Genomic DNA, 17,739 nt, shown 5'->3' with positions numbered 1-17,739 from the left:
GGAGAAGAACTTTAGTCCACCGCTCGCTTTCTCTCTGTTAGCTGTCCAGGCATCTAATACCAATATCCATGCGTACTGTATGGTATAGTGTAATATGGGAATCATTTCATTAACAGACCGGAGATTGGCGCTCAAGGAAAATAATTTGCATGTTCCCGGTGCGTTCTGGGAAGACTCGCCGCGGGCGGGCACATTCCTGGGTTTAGCTTGGTCTGGTGGCTCGGAGGACATCGCCACACCAGAGATTGGAGCTCGGGGAAGAGAATGTGCAGACCTGACATAATCTCGCAAGAGTTGTGCTGTCTTCCAGGTGCGCAAATCAAAGATGTGTCTGATCAAGACTCTTCAGTCTTTCAGACCACTACCCATTCCTACTGATACAAGTTGGGACAAATGACACTGCCCAAAAGGACCTTGCAACTATCTGCAGAGACTTTGAAGACCTCGGCAGGGAAATGAAGGAACTAGGAGCACAGGTGGTCTTGTCGTCCATCCTGCCAGTGGATGGCCACGGAGTAAGGAGATGGAACAGGACTCTACGGGTGAACAACTGACTACGTCGATGTTGCCGTCAGCAAAGATTTGGATTTCTAGACCATGGAGTGAATTACTCATATGATGAACTCCTTGCTAGAGATGGCTTGCAACTTACAAAGGCAGGTAAGCAAATACTTGACAGGTGCCTTGCTACACTCATCAGGAGAGCTTTAAGCTAGAACAATATGGGAAGGGAAGGGAAAGGCTAGGCAAAAATATACGACTAATTAATACATCTGAGAACCTTGCTATTAGAAGGGGAAAGAAAGATCAAAGACAAAAAAAATTCAGAAGGAAAGTAGAGGAGCAAGAGACACCTGTCACAAACTAAAATGCTTCAATACAAATGCACAGAGCATAGGAAACCAACAAGGCGAATTGGAGCCCCTAAGACAGGAAGAGAAATATGATGTCATAGGCATCACAGAAACGTGGTGGGATGATACACGATTGGAATACAAGGCTTGAAGGATGCAACCTTTTTATAAGAAACAGACCTAATAGAAGAGGAGCAGGCCTGAACGGCCACTGTGTTGAGTGAATGGAGAGGGTCGGGGAAGAGCGAGGAGTGAAATCCCCTCCAGCCGCCCGCTGCGAGCCAACGTTACTCACTCCTGTGCAGCAGCATGGGAGCGAGTACATAAGAGGAGGAGCATCGGGCATCGTTTGCCCGACAGCCGTTCCGTGTAAGTAAATGGGGCTTCAGCTAACTTCAATGAATTAAACTCTAAAGGTTCAGATGAATTACATTTTAGGATACTGAAGGTTGATTGAATGAAGGTAGCTGCTCCCAAATCTTCCATTCATCCTGCAAGGATGCTGAATGATTCACTACTTTCTGATATTACCAAAGACTTCAAAAACAGCATCAACCACTCAGCTTGTGATCTCCTCCTCCACCTTCCCTGTAACAGAGAAGGAGAACGGTCATCAACAGCAATCAGCACCTGCAACGAAGCAGAACTGAGAGCTCACTTCACGCTCAGAGGAGATCACTACAGCTCCTCCTCCTGGTTGGTAGGTTGGCACACTTTAGGATGCAGTTTCCCAAGTTAAACACTTTAGAAATGATCCCTGAAAGTATAGTCTTAACCTGCTAATCTCTGCATTGACTTCCCCCACCCTGCAGGCTACCACGTAGTATTGTGGAGAAGAACTTTAGTCCACCGCTCGCTTTCTTTCTGTTAGCTGTCCAGGCATCTAATACCAATATCCATGCGTACTGTATGGTATAGTGTAATATGGGAATCATTTCATTAACAGACCGGAGATTGGCGCTCAAGGAAAATAATTTGCATGTTCCCGGTGCGTTCTGGGAGGACTCGCCGCGGGCGGGCACATTGCTGGGTTTAGCTTGGTCTGGTGGCTCGGAGGACATCGCCACACCAGAGATTGGAGCTCGGGGAAGAGAATGTGCAGACCTGACATAATCTCGCAAGAGTTGTGCTGTCTTCCAGGTGCGCAAATCAAAGATGTGTCTGATCAAGACTCTTCAGTCTTTCAGACCACTACCCATTCCTACTGATACAAGTTGGGACAAATGACACTGCCCAAAAGGACCTTGCAACTATCTGCAGAGACTTTGAAGACCTCGGCAGGGAAATGAAGGAACTAGGAGCACAGGTGGTCTTGTCGTCCATCCTGCCAGTGGATGGCCACGGAGTAAGGAGATGGAACAGGACTCTACGGGTGAACAACTGACTACGTCGATGTTGCCGTCAGCAAAGATTTGGATTTCTAGACCATGGAGTGAATTACTCATATGATGAACTCCTTGCTAGAGATGGCTTGCAACTTACAAAGGCAGGTAAGCAAATACTTGACAGGTGCCTTGCTACACTCATCAGGAGAGCTTTAAGCTAGAACAATATGGGAAGGGAAGGGAAAGGCTAGGCAAAAATATACGACTAATTAATACATCTGAGAACCTTGCTATTAGAAGGGGAAAGAAAGATCAAAGACAAAAAAAATTCAGAAGGAAAGTAGAGGAGCAAGAGACACCTGTCACAAACTAAAATGCTTCAATACAAATGCACAGAGCATAGGAAACCAACAAGGCGAATTGGAGCCCCTAAGACAGGAAGAGAAATATGATGTCATAGGCATCACAGAAACGTGGTGGGATGATACACGATTGGAATACAAGGCTTGAAGGATGCAACCTTTTTATAAGAAACAGACCTAATAGAAGAGGAGCAGGCCTGAACGGCCACTGTGTTGAGTGAATGGAGAGGGTCGGGGAAGAGCGAGGAGTGAAATCCCCTCCAGCCGCCCGCTGCGAGCCAACGTTACTCACTCCTGTGCAGCAGCATGGGAGCGAGTACATAAGAGGAGGAGCATCGGGCATCGTTTGCCCGACAGCTGTTCCGTGTAAGTAAATGGGGCTTCAGCTAACTTCAATGAATTAAACTCTAAAGATTCAGATGAATTACATTTTAGAATACTGAAGGTTGATTGAATGAAGGTAGCTGCTCCCAAATCTTCCATTCATCCTGCAAGGATGCTGAATGATTCACTACTTTCTGATATTACCAAAGACTTCAAAAACAGCAACAACCACTCAGCTTGTGATCTCCTCCTCCACCTTCCCTGTAACAGAGAAGGAGAACGGTCATCAACAGCAATCAGCACCTGCAACAAAGCAGAACTGAGAGCTCACTTCACGCTCAGAGGAGATCACTACAGCTCCTCCTCATGGTTGGTAGGTTGGCACACTTTAGGATGCAGTTTCCCAAGTTAAACACTTTAGAAATGATCCCTGAAAGTATAGTCTTAACCTGCTATTCTCTGCATTGACTTCCCCCACCCTGCAGGCTACCACGTAGTATTGTGGAGAAGAACTTTAGTCCACCGCTCGCTTTCTCTCTGTTAGCTGTCCAGGCATCTAATACCAATATCCATGCGTACTGTATGGTATAGTGTAATATGGGAATCATTTCATTAACAGACCGGAGATTGGCGCTCAAGGAAAATAATTTGCATGTTCCCGGTGCGTTCTGGGAGGACTCGCCGCGGGCGGGCACATTGCTGGGTTTAGCTTGGTCTGGTGGCTCGGAGGACATCGCCACACCAGAGATTGGAGCTCGGGGAAGAGAATGTGCAGACCTGACATAATCTCGCAAGAGTTGTGCTGTCTTCCAGGTGCGCAAATCAAAGATGTGTCTGATCAAGACTCTTCAGTCTTTCAGACCACTACCCATTCCTACTGATACAAGTTGGGACAAATGACACTGCCCAAAAGGACCTTGCAACTATCTGCAGAGACTTTGAAGACCTCGGCAGGGAAATGAAGGAACTAGGAGCACAGGTGGTCTTGTCGTCCATCCTGCCAGTGGATGGCCACGGAGTAAGGAGATGGAACAGGACTCTACGGGTGAACAACTGACTACGTCGATGTTGCCGTCAGCAAAGATTTGGATTTCTAGACCATGGAGTGAATTACTCATATGATGAACTCCTTGCTAGAGATGGCTTGCAACTTACAAAGGCAGGTAAGCAAATACTTGACAGGTGCCTTGCTACACTCATCAGGAGAGCTTTAAGCTAGAACAATATGGGAAGGGAAGGGAAAGGCTAGGCAAAAATATACGACTAATTAATACATCTGAGAACCTTGCTATTAGAAGGGGAAAGAAAGATCAAAGACAAAAAAAATTCAGAGGGAAAGTAGAGGAGCAAGAGACACCTGTCACAAACTAAAATGCTTCAATACAAATGCACAGAGCATAGGAAACCAACAAGGCGAATTGGAGCCACTAAGACAGGAAGAGAAATATGATGTCATAGGCATCACAGAAACGTGGTGGGATGATACACGATTGGAATACAAGGCTTGAAGGATGCAACCTTTTTATAAGAAACAGACCTAATAGAAGAGGAGCAGGCCTGAACGGCCGCTGTGTTGAGTGAATGGAGAGGGTCGGGGAAGAGCGAGGAGTGAAATCCCCTCCAGCCGCCCGCTGCGAGCCAACGTTACTCACTCCTGTGCAGCAGCATGGGAGCGAGTACATAAGAGGAGGAGCATCGGGCATCGTTTGCCCGACAGCCGTTCCGTGTAAGTAAATGGGGCTTCAGCTAACTTCAATGAATTAAACTCTAAAGGTTCAGATGAATTACATTTTAGGATACTGAAGGTTGATTGAATGAAGGTAGCTGCTCCCAAATCTTCCATTCATCCTGCAAGGATGCTGAATGATTCACTACTTTCTGATATTACCAAAGATTTCAAAAACAGCAACAACCACTCAGCTTGTGATCTCCTCCTCCACCTTCCCTGTAACAGAGAAGGAAAACGGTCATCAACAGCAATCAGCACCTGCAACGAAGCAGAACTGAGAGCTCACTTCACGCTCAGAGGAGATCACTACAGCTCCTCCTCGTGGTTGGTAGGTTGGCACACTTTAGGATGCAGTTTCCCAAGTTAAACACTTTAGAAATGATCCCTGAAAGTATAGTCTTAACCTGCTATTCTCTGCATTGACTTCCCCCACCCTGCAGGCTACCACGTAGTATTGTGGAGAAGAACTTTAGTCCACCGCTCGCTTTCTCTCTGTTAGCTGTCCAGGCATCTAATACCAATATCCATGCGTACTGTATGGTATAGTGTAATATGGGAATCATTTCATTAACAGACCGGAGATTGGCGCTCAAGGAAAATAATTTGCATGTTCCCGGTGCGTTCTGGGAGGACTCGCCGCGGGCGGGCACATTGCTGGGTTTAGCTTGGTCTGGTGGCTCGGAGGACATCGCCACACCAGAGATTGGAGCTCGGGGAAGAGAATGTGCAGACCTGACATAATCTCGCAAGAGTTGTGCTGTCTTCCAGGTGCGCAAATCAAAGATGTGTCTGATCAAGACTCTTCAGTCTTTCAGACCACTACCCATTCCTACTGATACAAGTTGGGACAAATGACACTGCCCAAAAGGACCTTGCAACTATCTGCAGAGACTTTGAAGACCTCGGCAGGGAAATGAAGGAACTAGGAGCACAGGTGGTCTTGTCGTCCATCCTGCCAGTGGATGGCCACGGAGTAAGGAGATGGAACAGGACTCTACGGGTGAGCAACTGACTACGTCGATGTTGCCGTCAGCAAAGATTTGGATTTCTAGACCATGGAGTGAATTACTCATATGATGAACTCCTTGCTAGAGATGGCTTGCAACTTACAAAGGCAGGTAAGCAAATACTTGACAGGTGCCTTGCTACACTCATCAGGAGAGCTTTAAGCTAGAACAATATGGGAAGGGAAGGGAAAGGCTAGGCAAAAATATACGACTAATTAATACATCTGAGAACCTTGCTATTAGAAGGGGAAAGAAAGATCAAAGACAAAAAAAATTCAGAAGGAAAGTAGAGGAGCAAGAGACACCTGTCACAAACTAAAATGCTTCAATACAAATGCACAGAGCATAGGAAACCAACAAGGCGAATTGGAGCCCCTAAGACAGGAAGAGAAATATGATGTCATAGGCATCACAGAAACGTGGTGGGATGATACACGATTGGAATACAAGGCTTGAAGGATGCAACCTTTTTATAAGAAACAGACCTAATAGAAGAGGAGCAGGCCTGAACGGCCGCTGTGTTGAGTGAATGGAGAGGGTCGGGGAAGAGCGAGGAGTGAAATCCCCTCCAGCCGCCCGCTGCGAGCCAACGTTACTCACTCCTGTGCAGCAGCATGGGAGCGAGTACATAAGAGGAGGAGCATCGGGCATCGTTTGCCCGACAGCCGTTCCGTGTAAGTAAATGGGGCTTCAGCTAACTTCAATGAATTAAACTCTAAAGGTTCAGATGAATTACATTTTAGGATACTGAAGGTTGATTGAATGAAGGTAGCTGCTCCCAAATCTTCCATTCATCCTGCAAGGATGCTGAATGATTCACTACTTTCTGATATTACCAAAGATTTCAAAAACAGCAACAACCACTCAGCTTGTGATCTCCTCCTCCACCTTCCCTGTAACAGAGAAGGAGAACGGTCATCAACAGCAATCAGCACCTGCAACGAAGCAGAACTGAGAGCTCACTTCACGCTCAGAGGAGATCACTACAGCTCCTCCTCGTGGTTGGTAGGTTGGCACACTTTAGGATGCAGTTTCCCAAGTTAAACACTTTAGAAATGATCCCTGAAAGTATAGTCTTAACCTGCTATTCTCTGCATTGACTTCCCCCACCCTGCAGGCTACCACGTAGTATTGTGGAGAAGAACTTTAGTCCACCGCTCGCTTTCTCTCTGTTAGCTGTCCAGGCATCTAATACCAATATCCATGCGTACTGTATGGTATAGTGTAATATGGGAATCATTTCATTAACAGACCGGAGATTGGCGCTCAAGGAAAATAATTTGCATGTTCCCGGTGCGTTCTGGGAAGACTCGCCGCGGGCGGGCACATTGCTGGGTTTAGCTTGGTCTGGTGGCTCGGAGGACATCGCCACACCAGAGATTGGAGCTCGGGGAAGAGAATGTGCAGACCTGACATAATCTCGCAAGAGTTGTGCTGTCTTCCAGGTGCGCAAATCAAAGATGTGTCTGATCAAGACTCTTCAGTCTTTCAGACCACTACCCATTCCTACTGATACAAGTTGGGACAAATGACACTGCCCAAAAGGACCTTGCAACTATCTGCAGAGACTTTGAAGACCTCGGCAGGGAAATGAAGGAACTAGGAGCACAGGTGGTCTTGTCGTCCATCCTGCCAGTGGATGGCCACGGAGTAAGGAGATGGAACAGGACTCTACGGGTGAACAACTGACTACGTCGATGTTGCCGTCAGCAAAGATTTGGATTTCTAGACCATGGAGTGAATTACTCATATGATGAACTCCTTGCTAGAGATGGCTTGCAACTTACAAAGGCAGGTAAGCAAATACTTGACAGGTGCCTTGCTACACTCATCAGGAGAGCTTTAAGCTAGAACAATATGGGAAGGGAAGGGAAAGGCTAGGCAAAAATATACGACTAATTAATACATCTGAGAACCTTGCTATTAGAAGGGGAAAGAAAGATCAAAGACAAAAAAAATTCAGAAGGAAAGTAGAGGAGCAAGAGACACCTGTCACAAACTAAAATGCGTCAATACAAATGCACAGAGCATAGGAAACCAACAAGGCGAATTGGAGCCCCTAAGACAGGAAGAGAAATATGATGTCATAGGCATCACAGAAACGTGGTGGGATGATACACGATTGGAATACAAGGCTTGAAGGATGCAACCTTTTTATAAGAAACAGACCTAATAGAAGAGGAGCAGGCCTGAACGGCCGCTGTGTTGAGTGAATGGAGAGGGTCGGGGAAGAGCGAGGAGTGAAATCCCCTCCAGCCGCCCGCTGCGAGCCAACGTTACTCACTCCTGTGCAGCAGCATGGGAGCGAGTACATAAGAGGAGGAGCATCGGGCATCGTTTGCCCGACAGCCGTTCCGTGTAAGTAAATGGGGCTTCAGCTAACTTCAATGAATTAAACTCTAAAGGTTCAGATGAATTACATTTTAGGATACTGAAGGTTGATTGAATGAAGGTAGCTGCTCCCAAATCTTCCATTCATCCTGCAAGGATGCTGAATGATTCACTACTTTCTGATATTACCAAAGATTTCAAAAACAGCAACAACCACTCAGCTTGTGATCTCCTCCTCCACCTTCCCTGTAACAGAGAAGGAGAACGGTCATCAACAGCAATCAGCACCTGCAACGAAGCAGAACTGAGAGCTCACTTCACGCTCAGAGGAGATCACTACAGCTCCTCCTCGTGGTTGGTAGGTTGGCACACTTTAGGATGCAGTTTCCCAAGTTAAACACTTTAGAAATGATCCCTGAAAGTATAGTCTTAACCTGCTATTCTCTGCATTGACTTCCCCCACCCTGCAGGCTACCACGTAGTATTGTGGAGAAGAACTTTAGTCCACCGCTCGCTTTCTCTCTGTTAGCTGTCCAGGCATCTAATACCAATATCCATGCGTACTGTATGGTATAGTGTAATATGGGAATCATTTCATTAACAGACCGGAGATTGGCGCTCAAGGAAAATAATTTGCATGTTCCCGGTGCGTTCTGGGAGGACTCGCCGCGGGCGGGCACATTGCTGGGTTTAGCTTGGTCTGGTGGCTCGGAGGACATCGCCACACCAGAGATTGGAGCTCGGGGAAGAGAATGTGCAGACCTGACATAATCTCGCAAGAGTTGTGCTGTCTTCCAGGTGCGCAAATCAAAGATGTGTCTGATCAAGACTCTTCAGTCTTTCAGACCACTACCCATTCCTACTGATACAAGTTGGGACAAATGACACTGCCCAAAAGGACCTTGCAACTATCTGCAGAGACTTTGAAGACCTCGGCAGGGAAATGAAGGAACTAGGAGCACAGGTGGTCTTGTCGTCCATCCTGCCAGTGGATGGCCACGGAGTAAGGAGATGGAACAGGACTCTACGGGTGAACAACTGACTACGTCGATGTTGCCGTCAGCAAAGATTTGGATTTCTAGACCATGGAGTGAATTACTCATATGATGAACTCCTTGCTAGAGATGGCTTGCAACTTACAAAGGCAGGTAAGCAAATACTTGACAGGTGCCTTGCTACACTCATCAGGAGAGCTTTAAGCTAGAACAATATGGGAAGGGAAGGGAAAGGCTAGGCAAAAATATACGACTAATTAATACATCTGAGAACCTTGCTATTAGAAGGGGAAAGAAAGATCAAAGACAAAAAAAATTCAGAAGGAAAGTAGAGGAGCAAGAGACACCTGTCACAAACTAAAATGCTTCAATACAAATGCACAGAGCATAGGAAACCAACAAGGCGAATTGGAGCCCCTAAGACAGGAAGAGAAATATGATGTCATAGGCATCACAGAAACGTGGTGGGATGATACACGATTGGAATACAAGGCTTGAAGGATGCAACCTTTTTATAAGAAACAGACCTAATAGAAGAGGAGCAGGCCTGAACGGCCGCTGTGTTGAGTGAATGGAGAGGGTCGGGGAAGAGCGAGGAGTGAAATCCCCTCCAGCCGCCCGCTGCGAGCCAACGTTACTCACTCCTGTGCAGCAGCATGGGAGCGAGTACATAAGAGGAGGAGCATCGGGCATCGTTTGCCCGACAGCCGTTCCGTGTAAGTAAATGGGGCTTCAGCTAACTTCAATGAATTAAACTCTAAAGGTTCAGATGAATTACATTTTAGGATACTGAAGGTTGATTGAATGAAGGTAGCTGCTCCCAAATCTTCCATTCATCCTGCAAGGATGCTGAATGATTCACTACTTTCTGATATTACCAAAGATTTCAAAAACAGCAACAACCACTCAGCTTGTGATCTCCTCCTCCACCTTCCCTGTAACAGAGAAGGAGAACGGTCATCAACAGCAATCAGCACCTGCAACGAAGCAGAACTGAGAGCTCACTTCACGCTCAGAGGAGATCACTACAGCTCCTCCTCGTGGTTGGTAGGTTGGCACACTTTAGGATGCAGTTTCCCAAGTTAAACACTTTAGAAATGATCCCTGAAAGTATAGTCTTAACCTGCTATTCTCTGCATTGACTTCCCCCACCCTGCAGGCTACCACGTAGTATTGTGGAGAAGAACTTTAGTCCACCGCTCGCTTTCTCTCTGTTAGCTGTCCAGGCATCTAATACCAATATCCATGCGTACTGTATGGTATAGTGTAATATGGGAATCATTTCATTAACAGACCGGAGATTGGCGCTCAAGGAAAATAATTTGCATGTTCCCGGTGCGTTCTGGGAAGACTCGCCGCGGGCGGGCACATTGCTGGGTTTAGCTTGGTCTGGTGGCTCGGAGGACATCGCCACACCAGAGATTGGAGCTCGGGGAAGAGAATGTGCAGACCTGACATAATCTCGCAAGAGTTGTGCTGTCTTCCAGGTGCGCAAATCAAAGATGTGTCTGATCAAGACTCTTCAGTCTTTCAGACCACTACCCATTCCTACTGATACAAGTTGGGACAAATGACACTGCCCAAAAGGACCTTGCAACTATCTGCAGAGACTTTGAAGACCTCGGCAGGGAAATGAAGGAACTAGGAGCACAGGTGGTCTTGTCGTCCATCCTGCCAGTGGATGGCCACGGAGTAAGGAGATGGAACAGGACTCTACGGGTGAACAACTGACTACGTCGATGTTGCCGTCAGCAAAGATTTGGATTTCTAGACCATGGAGTGAATTACTCATATGATGAACTCCTTGCTAGAGATGGCTTGCAACTTACAAAGGCAGGTAAGCAAATACTTGACAGGTGCCTTGCTACACTCATCAGGAGAGCTTTAAGCTAGAACAATATGGGAAGGGAAGGGAAAGGCTAGGCAAAAATATACGACTAATTAATACATCTGAGAACCTTGCTATTAGAAGGGGAAAGAAAGATCAAAGACAAAAAAAATTCAGAAGGAAAGTAGAGGAGCAAGAGACACCTGTCACAAACTAAAATGCTTCAATACAAATGCACAGAGCATAGGAAACCAACAAGGCGAATTGGAGCCCCTAAGACAGGAAGAGAAATATGATGTCATAGGCATCACAGAAACGTGGTGGGATGATACACGATTGGAATACAAGGCTTGAAGGATGCAACCTTTTTATAAGAAACAGACCTAATAGAAGAGGAGCAGGCCTGAACGGCCGCTGTGTTGAGTGAATGGAGAGGGTCGGGGAAGAGCGAGGAGTGAAATCCCCTCCAGCCGCCCGCTGCGAGCCAACGTTACTCACTCCTGTGCAGCAGCATGGGAGCGAGTACATAAGAGGAGGAGCATCGGGCATCGTTTGCCCGACAGCCGTTCCGTGTAAGTAAATGGGGCTTCAGCTAACTTCAATGAATTAAACTCTAAAGGTTCAGATGAATTACATTTTAGGATACTGAAGGTTGATTGAATGAAGGTAGCTGCTCCCAAATCTTCCATTCATCCTGCAAGGATGCTGAATGATTCACTACTTTCTGATATTACCAAAGATTTCAAAAACAGCAACAACCACTCAGCTTGTGATCTCCTCCTCCACCTTCCCTGTAACAGAGAAGGAGAACGGTCATCAACAGCAATCAGCACCTGCAACGAAGCAGAACTGAGAGCTCACTTCACGCTCAGAGGAGATCACTACAGCTCCTCCTCGTGGTTGGTAGGTTGGCACACTTTAGGATGCAGTTTCCCAAGTTAAACACTTTAGAAATGATCCCTGAAAGTATAGTCTTAACCTGCTATTCTCTGCATTGACTTCCCCCACCCTGCAGGCTACCACGTAGTATTGTGGAGAAGAACTTTAGTCCACCGCTCGCTTTCTCTCTGTTAGCTGTCCAGGCATCTAATACCAATATCCATGCGTACTGTATGGTATAGTGTAATATGGGAATCATTTCATTAACAGACCGGAGATTGGCGCTCAAGGAAAATAATTTGCATGTTCCCGGTGCGTTCTGGGAAGACTCGCCGCGGGCGGGCACATTGCTGGGTTTAGCTTGGTCTGGTGGCTCGGAGGACATCGCCACACCAGAGATTGGAGCTCGGGGAAGAGAATGTGCAGACCTGACATAATCTCGCAAAAGTTGTGCTGTCTTCCAGGTGCGCAAATCAAAGATGTGTCTGATCAAGACTCTTCAGTCTTTCAGACCACTACCCATTCCTACTGATACAAGTTGGGACAAATGACACTGCCCAAAAGGACCTTGCAACTATCTGCAGAGACTTTGAAGACCTCGGCAGGGAAATGAAGGAACTAGGAGCACAGGTGGTCTTGTCGTCCATCCTGCCAGTGGATGGCCACGGAGTAAGGAGATGGAACAGGACTCTACGGGTGAACAACTGACTACGTCGATGTTGCCGTCAGCAAAGATTTGGATTTCTAGACCATGGAGTGAATTACTCATATGATGAACTCCTTGCTAGAGATGGCTTGCAACTTACAAAGGCAGGTAAGCAAATACTTGACAGGTGCCTTGCTACACTCATCAGGAGAGCTTTAAGCTAGAACAATATGGGAAGGGAAGGGAAAGGCTAGGCAAAAATATACGACTAATTAATACATCTGAGAACCTTGCTATTAGAAGGGGAAAGAAAGATCAAAGACAAAAAAAATTCAGAAGGAAAGTAGAGGAGCAAGAGACACCTGTCACAAACTAAAATGCGTCAATACAAATGCACAGAGCATAGGAAACCAACAAGGCGAATTGGAGCCCCTAAGACAGGAAGAGAAATATGATGTCATAGGCATCACAGAAACGTGGTGGGATGATACACGATTGGAATACAAGGCTTGAAGGATGCAACCTTTTTATAAGAAACAGACCTAATAGAAGAGGAGCAGGCCTGAACGGCCGCTGTGTTGAGTGAATGGAGAGGGTCGGGGAAGAGCGAGGAGTGAAATCCCCTCCAGCCGCCCGCTGCGAGCCAACGTTACTCACTCCTGTGCAGCAGCATGGGAGCGAGTACATAAGAGGAGGAGCATCGGGCATCGTTTGCCCGACAGCCGTTCCGTGTAAGTAAATGGGGCTTCAGCTAACTTCAATGAATTAAACTCTAAAGGTTCAGATGAATTACATTTTAGGATACTGAAGGTTGATTGAATGAAGGTAGCTGCTCCCAAATCTTCCATTCATCCTGCAAGGATGCTGAATGATTCACTACTTTCTGATATTACCAAAGATTTCAAAAACAGCAACAACCACTCAGCTTGTGATCTCCTCCTCCACCTTCCCTGTAACAGAGAAGGAGAACGGTCATCAACAGCAATCAGCACCTGCAACGAAGCAGAACTGAGAGCTCACTTCACGCTCAGAGGAGATCACTACAGCTCCTCCTCGTGGTTGGTAGGTTGGCACACTTTAGGATGCAGTTTCCCAAGTTAAACACTTTAGAAATGATCCCTGAAAGTATAGTCTTAACCTGCTATTCTCTGCATTGACTTCCCCCACCCTGCAGGCTACCACGTAGTATTGTGGAGAAGAACTTTAGTCCACCGCTCGCTTTCTCTCTGTTAGCTGTCCAGGCATCTAATACCAATATCCATGCGTACTGTATGGTATAGTGTAATATGGGAATCATTTCATTAACAGACCGGAGATTGGCGCTCAAGGAAAATAATTTGCATGTTCCCGGTGCGTTCTGGGAAGACTCGCCGCGGGCGGGCACATTGCTGGGTTTAGCTTGGTCTGGTGGCTCGGAGGACATCGCCACACCAGAGATTGGAGCTCGGGGAAGAGAATGTGCAGACCTGACATAATCTCGCAAGAGTTGTGCTGTCTTCCAGGTGCGCAAATCAAAGATGTGTCTGATCAAGACTCTTCAGTCTTTCAGACCACTACCCATTCCTACTGATACAAGTTGGGACAAATGACACTGCCCAAAAGGACCTTGCAACTATCTGCAGAGACTTTGAAGACCTCGGCAGGGAAATGAAGGAACTAGGAGCACAGGTGGTCTTGTCGTCCATCCTGCCAGTGGATGGCCACGGAGTAAGGAGATGGAACAGGACTCTACGGGTGAACAACTGACTATGTCGATGTTGCCGTCAGCAAAGATTTGGATTTCTAGACCATGGAGTGAATTACTCATATGATGAACTCCTTGCTAGAGATGGCTTGCAACTTACAAAGGCAGGTAAGCAAATACTTGACAGGTGCCTTGCTACACTCATCAGGAGAGCTTTAAGCTAGAACAATATGGGAAGGGAAGGGAAAGGCTAGGCAAAAATATACGACTAATTAATACATCTGAGAACCTTGCTATTAGAAGGGGAAAGAAAGATCAAAGACAAAAAAAATTCAGAAGGAAAGTAGAGGAGCAAGAGACACCTGTCACAAACTAAAATGCTTCAATACAAATGCACAGAGCATAGGAAACCAACAAGGCGAATTGGAGCCCCTAAGACAGGAAGAGAAATATGATGTCATAGGCATCACAGAAACGTGGTGGGATGATACACGATTGGAATACAAGGCTTGAAGGATGCAACCTTTTTATAAGAAACAGACCTAATAGAAGAGGAGCAGGCCTGAACGGCCGCTGTGTTGAGTGAATGGAGAGGGTCGGGGAAGAGCGAGGAGTGAAATCCCCTCCAGCCGCCCGCTGCGAGCCAACGTTACTCACTCCTGTGCAGCAGCATGGGAGCGAGTACATAAGAGGAGGAGCATCGGGCATCGTTTGCCCGACAGCCGTTCCGTGTAAGTAAATGGGGCTTCAGCTAACTTCAATGAATTAAACTCTAAAGGTTCAGATGAATTACATTTTAGGATACTGAAGGTTGATTGAATGAAGGTAGCTGCTCCCAAATCTTCCATTCATCCTGCAAGGATGCTGAATGATTCACTACTTTCTGATATTACCAAAGATTTCAAAAACAGCAACAACCACTCAGCTTGTGATCTCCTCCTCCACCTTCCCTGTAACAGAGAAGGAGAACGGTCATCAACAGCAATCAGCACCTGCAACGAAGCAGAACTGAGAGCTCACTTCACGCTCAGAGGAGATCACTACAGCTCCTCCTCGTGGTTGGTAGGTTGGCACACTTTAGGATGCAGTTTCCCAAGTTAAACACTTTAGAAATGATCCCTGAAAGTATAGTCTTAACCTGCTATTCTCTGCATTGACTTCCCCCACCCTGCAGGCTACCACGTAGTATTGTGGAGAAGAACTTTAGTCCACCGCTCGCTTTCTCTCTGTTAGCTGTCCAGGCATCTAATACCAATATCCATGCGTACTGTATGGTATAGTGTAATATGGGAATCATTTCATTAACAGACCGGAGATTGGCGCTCAAGGAAAATAATTTGCATGTTCCCGGTGCGTTCTGGGAAGACTCGCCGCGGGCGGGCACATTGCTGGGTTTAGCTTGGTCTGGTGGCTCGGAGGACATCGCCACACCAGAGATTGGAGCTCGGGGAAGAGAATGTGCAGACCTGACATAATCTCGCAAGAGTTGTGCTGTCTTCCAGGTGCGCAAATCAAAGATGTGTCTGATCAAGACTCTTCAGTCTTTCAGACCACTACCCATTCCTACTGATACAAGTTGGGACAAATGACACTGCCCAAAAGGACCTTGCAACTATCTGCAGAGACTTTGAAGACCTCGGCAGGGAAATGAAGGAACTAGGAGCACAGGTGGTCTTGTCGTCCATCCTGCCAGTGGATGGCCACGGAGTAAGGAGATGGAACAGGACTCTACGGGTGAACAACTGACTACGTCGATGTTGCCGTCAGCAAAGATTTGGATTTCTAGACCATGGAGTGAATTACTCATATGATGAACTCCTTGCTAGAGATGGCTTGCAACTTACAAAGGCAGGTAAGCAAATACTTGACAGGTGCCTTGCTACACTCATCAGGAGAGCTTTAAGCTAGAACAATATGGGAAGGGAAGGGAAAGGCTAGGCAAAAATATACGACTAATTAATACATCTGAGAACCTTGCTATTAGAAGGGGAAAGAAAGATCAAAGACAAAAAAAATTCAGAAGGAAAGTAGAGGAGCAAGAGACACCTGTCACAAACTAAAATGCTTCAATACAAATGCACAGAGCATAGGAAACCAACAAGGCGAATTGGAGCCCCTAAGACAGGAAGAGAAATATGATGTCATAGGCATCACAGAAACGTGGTGGGATGATACACGATTGGAATACAAGGCTTGAAGGATGCAACCTTTTTATAAGAAACAGACCTAATAGAAGAGGAGCAGGCCTGAACGGCCGCTGTGTTGAGTGAATGGAGAGGGTCGGGGAAGAGCGAGGAGTGAAATCCCCTCCAGCCGCCCGCTGCGAGCCAACGTTACTCACTCCTGTGCAGCAGCATGGGAGCGAGTACATAAGAGGAGGAGCATCGGGCATCGTTTGCCCGACAGCCGTTCCGTGTAAGTAAATGGGGCTTCAGCTAACTTCAATGAATTAAACTCTAAAGGTTCAGATGAATTACATTTTAGGATACTGAAGGTTGATTGAATGAAGGTAGCTGCTCCCAAATCTTCCATTCATCCTGCAAGGATGCTGAATGATTCACTACTTTCTGATATTACCAAAGATTTCAAAAACAGCAACAACCACTCAGCTTGTGATCTCCTCCTCCACCTTCCCTGTAACAGAGAAGGAGAACGGTCATCAACAGCAATCAGCACCTGCAACGAAGCAGAACTGAGAGCTCACTTCACGCTCAGAGGAGATCACTACAGCTCCTCCTCGTGGTTGGTAGGTTGGCACACTTTAGGATGCAGTTTCCCAAGTTAAACACTTTAGAAATGATCCCTGAAAGTATAGTCTTAACCTGCTATTCTCTGCATTGACTTCCCCCACCCTGCAGGCTACCACGTAGTATTGTGGAGAAGAACTTTAGTCCACCGCTCGCTTTCTCTCTGTTAGCTGTCCAGGCATCTAATACCAATATCCATGCGTACTGTATGGTATAGTGTAATATGGGAATCATTTCATTAACAGACCGGAGATTGGCGCTCAAGGAAAATAATTTGCATGTTCCCGGTGCGTTCTGGGAAGACTCGCCGCGGGCGGGCACATTGCTGGGTTTAGCTTGGTCTGGTGGCTCGGAGGACATCGCCACACCAGAGATTGGAGCTCGGGGAAGAGAATGTGCAGACCTGACATAATCTCGCAAAAGTTGTGCTGTCTTCCAGGTGCGCAAATCAAAGATGTGTCTGATCAAGACTCTTCAGTCTTTCAGACCACTACCCATTCCTACTGATACAAGTTGGGACAAATGACACTGCCCAAAAGGACCTTGCAACTATCTGCAGAGACTTTGAAGACCTCGGCAGGGAAATGAAGGAACTAGGAGCACAGGTGGTCTTGTCGTCCATCCTGCCAGTGGATGGCCACGGAGTAAGGAGATGGAACAGGACTCTACGGGTGAACAACTGACTACGTCGATGTTGCCGTCAGCAAAGATTTGGATTTCTAGACCATGGAGTGAATTACTCATATGATGAACTCCTTGCTAGAGATGGCTTGCAACTTACAAAGGCAGGTAAGCAAATACTTGACAGGTGCCTTGCTACACTCATCAGGAGAGCTTTAAGCTAGAACAATATGGGAAGGGAAGGGAAAGGCTAGGCAAAAATATACGACTAATTAATACATCTGAGAACCTTGCTATTAGAAGGGGAAAGAAAGATCAAAGACAAAAAAAATTCAGAAGGAAAGTAGAGGAGCAAGAGACACCTGTCACAAACTAAAATGCGTCAATACAAATGCACAGAGCATAGG

General features: G+C 46.6%; 10 non-coding genes across 10 annotated transcripts; all 10 read right to left on the bottom strand.

Annotated features, from left to right (window-relative positions):
• Positions 1-1,408: 1,408 nt before the first annotated feature.
• Positions 1,409-1,627, bottom strand: LOC136593425 (small nucleolar RNA U3). Its single transcript, XR_010788233.1, has one exon. It is a non-coding gene; the product is annotated as a small nucleolar RNA U3 (small nucleolar RNA).
• A 1,465-nt stretch (positions 1,628-3,092) lies between these two features.
• On the bottom strand, positions 3,093-3,311 carry LOC136592812 (small nucleolar RNA U3). Its single transcript, XR_010788141.1, has one exon. It is a non-coding gene; the product is annotated as a small nucleolar RNA U3 (small nucleolar RNA).
• Positions 3,312-4,776: 1,465 nt separating this feature from the next.
• On the bottom strand, positions 4,777-4,995 carry LOC136592757 (small nucleolar RNA U3). The gene has a single exon (XR_010788136.1). It is a non-coding gene; the product is annotated as a small nucleolar RNA U3 (small nucleolar RNA).
• A 1,465-nt stretch (positions 4,996-6,460) lies between these two features.
• Positions 6,461-6,679, bottom strand: LOC136595033 (small nucleolar RNA U3). Its single transcript, XR_010788655.1, has one exon. It is a non-coding gene; the product is annotated as a small nucleolar RNA U3 (small nucleolar RNA).
• Positions 6,680-8,144: 1,465 nt separating this feature from the next.
• Positions 8,145-8,363, bottom strand: LOC136595022 (small nucleolar RNA U3). Its single transcript, XR_010788654.1, has one exon. It is a non-coding gene; the product is annotated as a small nucleolar RNA U3 (small nucleolar RNA).
• A 1,465-nt stretch (positions 8,364-9,828) lies between these two features.
• Positions 9,829-10,047, bottom strand: LOC136595011 (small nucleolar RNA U3). The gene has a single exon (XR_010788653.1). It is a non-coding gene; the product is annotated as a small nucleolar RNA U3 (small nucleolar RNA).
• Positions 10,048-11,512: 1,465 nt separating this feature from the next.
• LOC136595000 (small nucleolar RNA U3) lies at positions 11,513-11,731 on the bottom strand. The gene has a single exon (XR_010788652.1). It is a non-coding gene; the product is annotated as a small nucleolar RNA U3 (small nucleolar RNA).
• A 1,465-nt stretch (positions 11,732-13,196) lies between these two features.
• On the bottom strand, positions 13,197-13,415 carry LOC136594989 (small nucleolar RNA U3). The gene has a single exon (XR_010788651.1). It is a non-coding gene; the product is annotated as a small nucleolar RNA U3 (small nucleolar RNA).
• A 1,465-nt stretch (positions 13,416-14,880) lies between these two features.
• Positions 14,881-15,099, bottom strand: LOC136594978 (small nucleolar RNA U3). The gene has a single exon (XR_010788650.1). It is a non-coding gene; the product is annotated as a small nucleolar RNA U3 (small nucleolar RNA).
• Positions 15,100-16,564: 1,465 nt separating this feature from the next.
• LOC136594967 (small nucleolar RNA U3) lies at positions 16,565-16,783 on the bottom strand. The gene has a single exon (XR_010788649.1). It is a non-coding gene; the product is annotated as a small nucleolar RNA U3 (small nucleolar RNA).
• Positions 16,784-17,739: the final 956 nt, after the last annotated feature.

The sequence above is a fragment of the Eleutherodactylus coqui genome, chromosome 1 (assembly GCF_035609145.1).
Source record: "Eleutherodactylus coqui strain aEleCoq1 chromosome 1, aEleCoq1.hap1, whole genome shotgun sequence".
Lineage (NCBI taxonomy): Eukaryota > Metazoa > Chordata > Amphibia > Anura > Eleutherodactylidae > Eleutherodactylus > Eleutherodactylus coqui.
The sequence above is the reverse complement of the archived record's forward strand: the minus strand, read 5'-3'. Positions and strand labels throughout refer to the sequence as shown.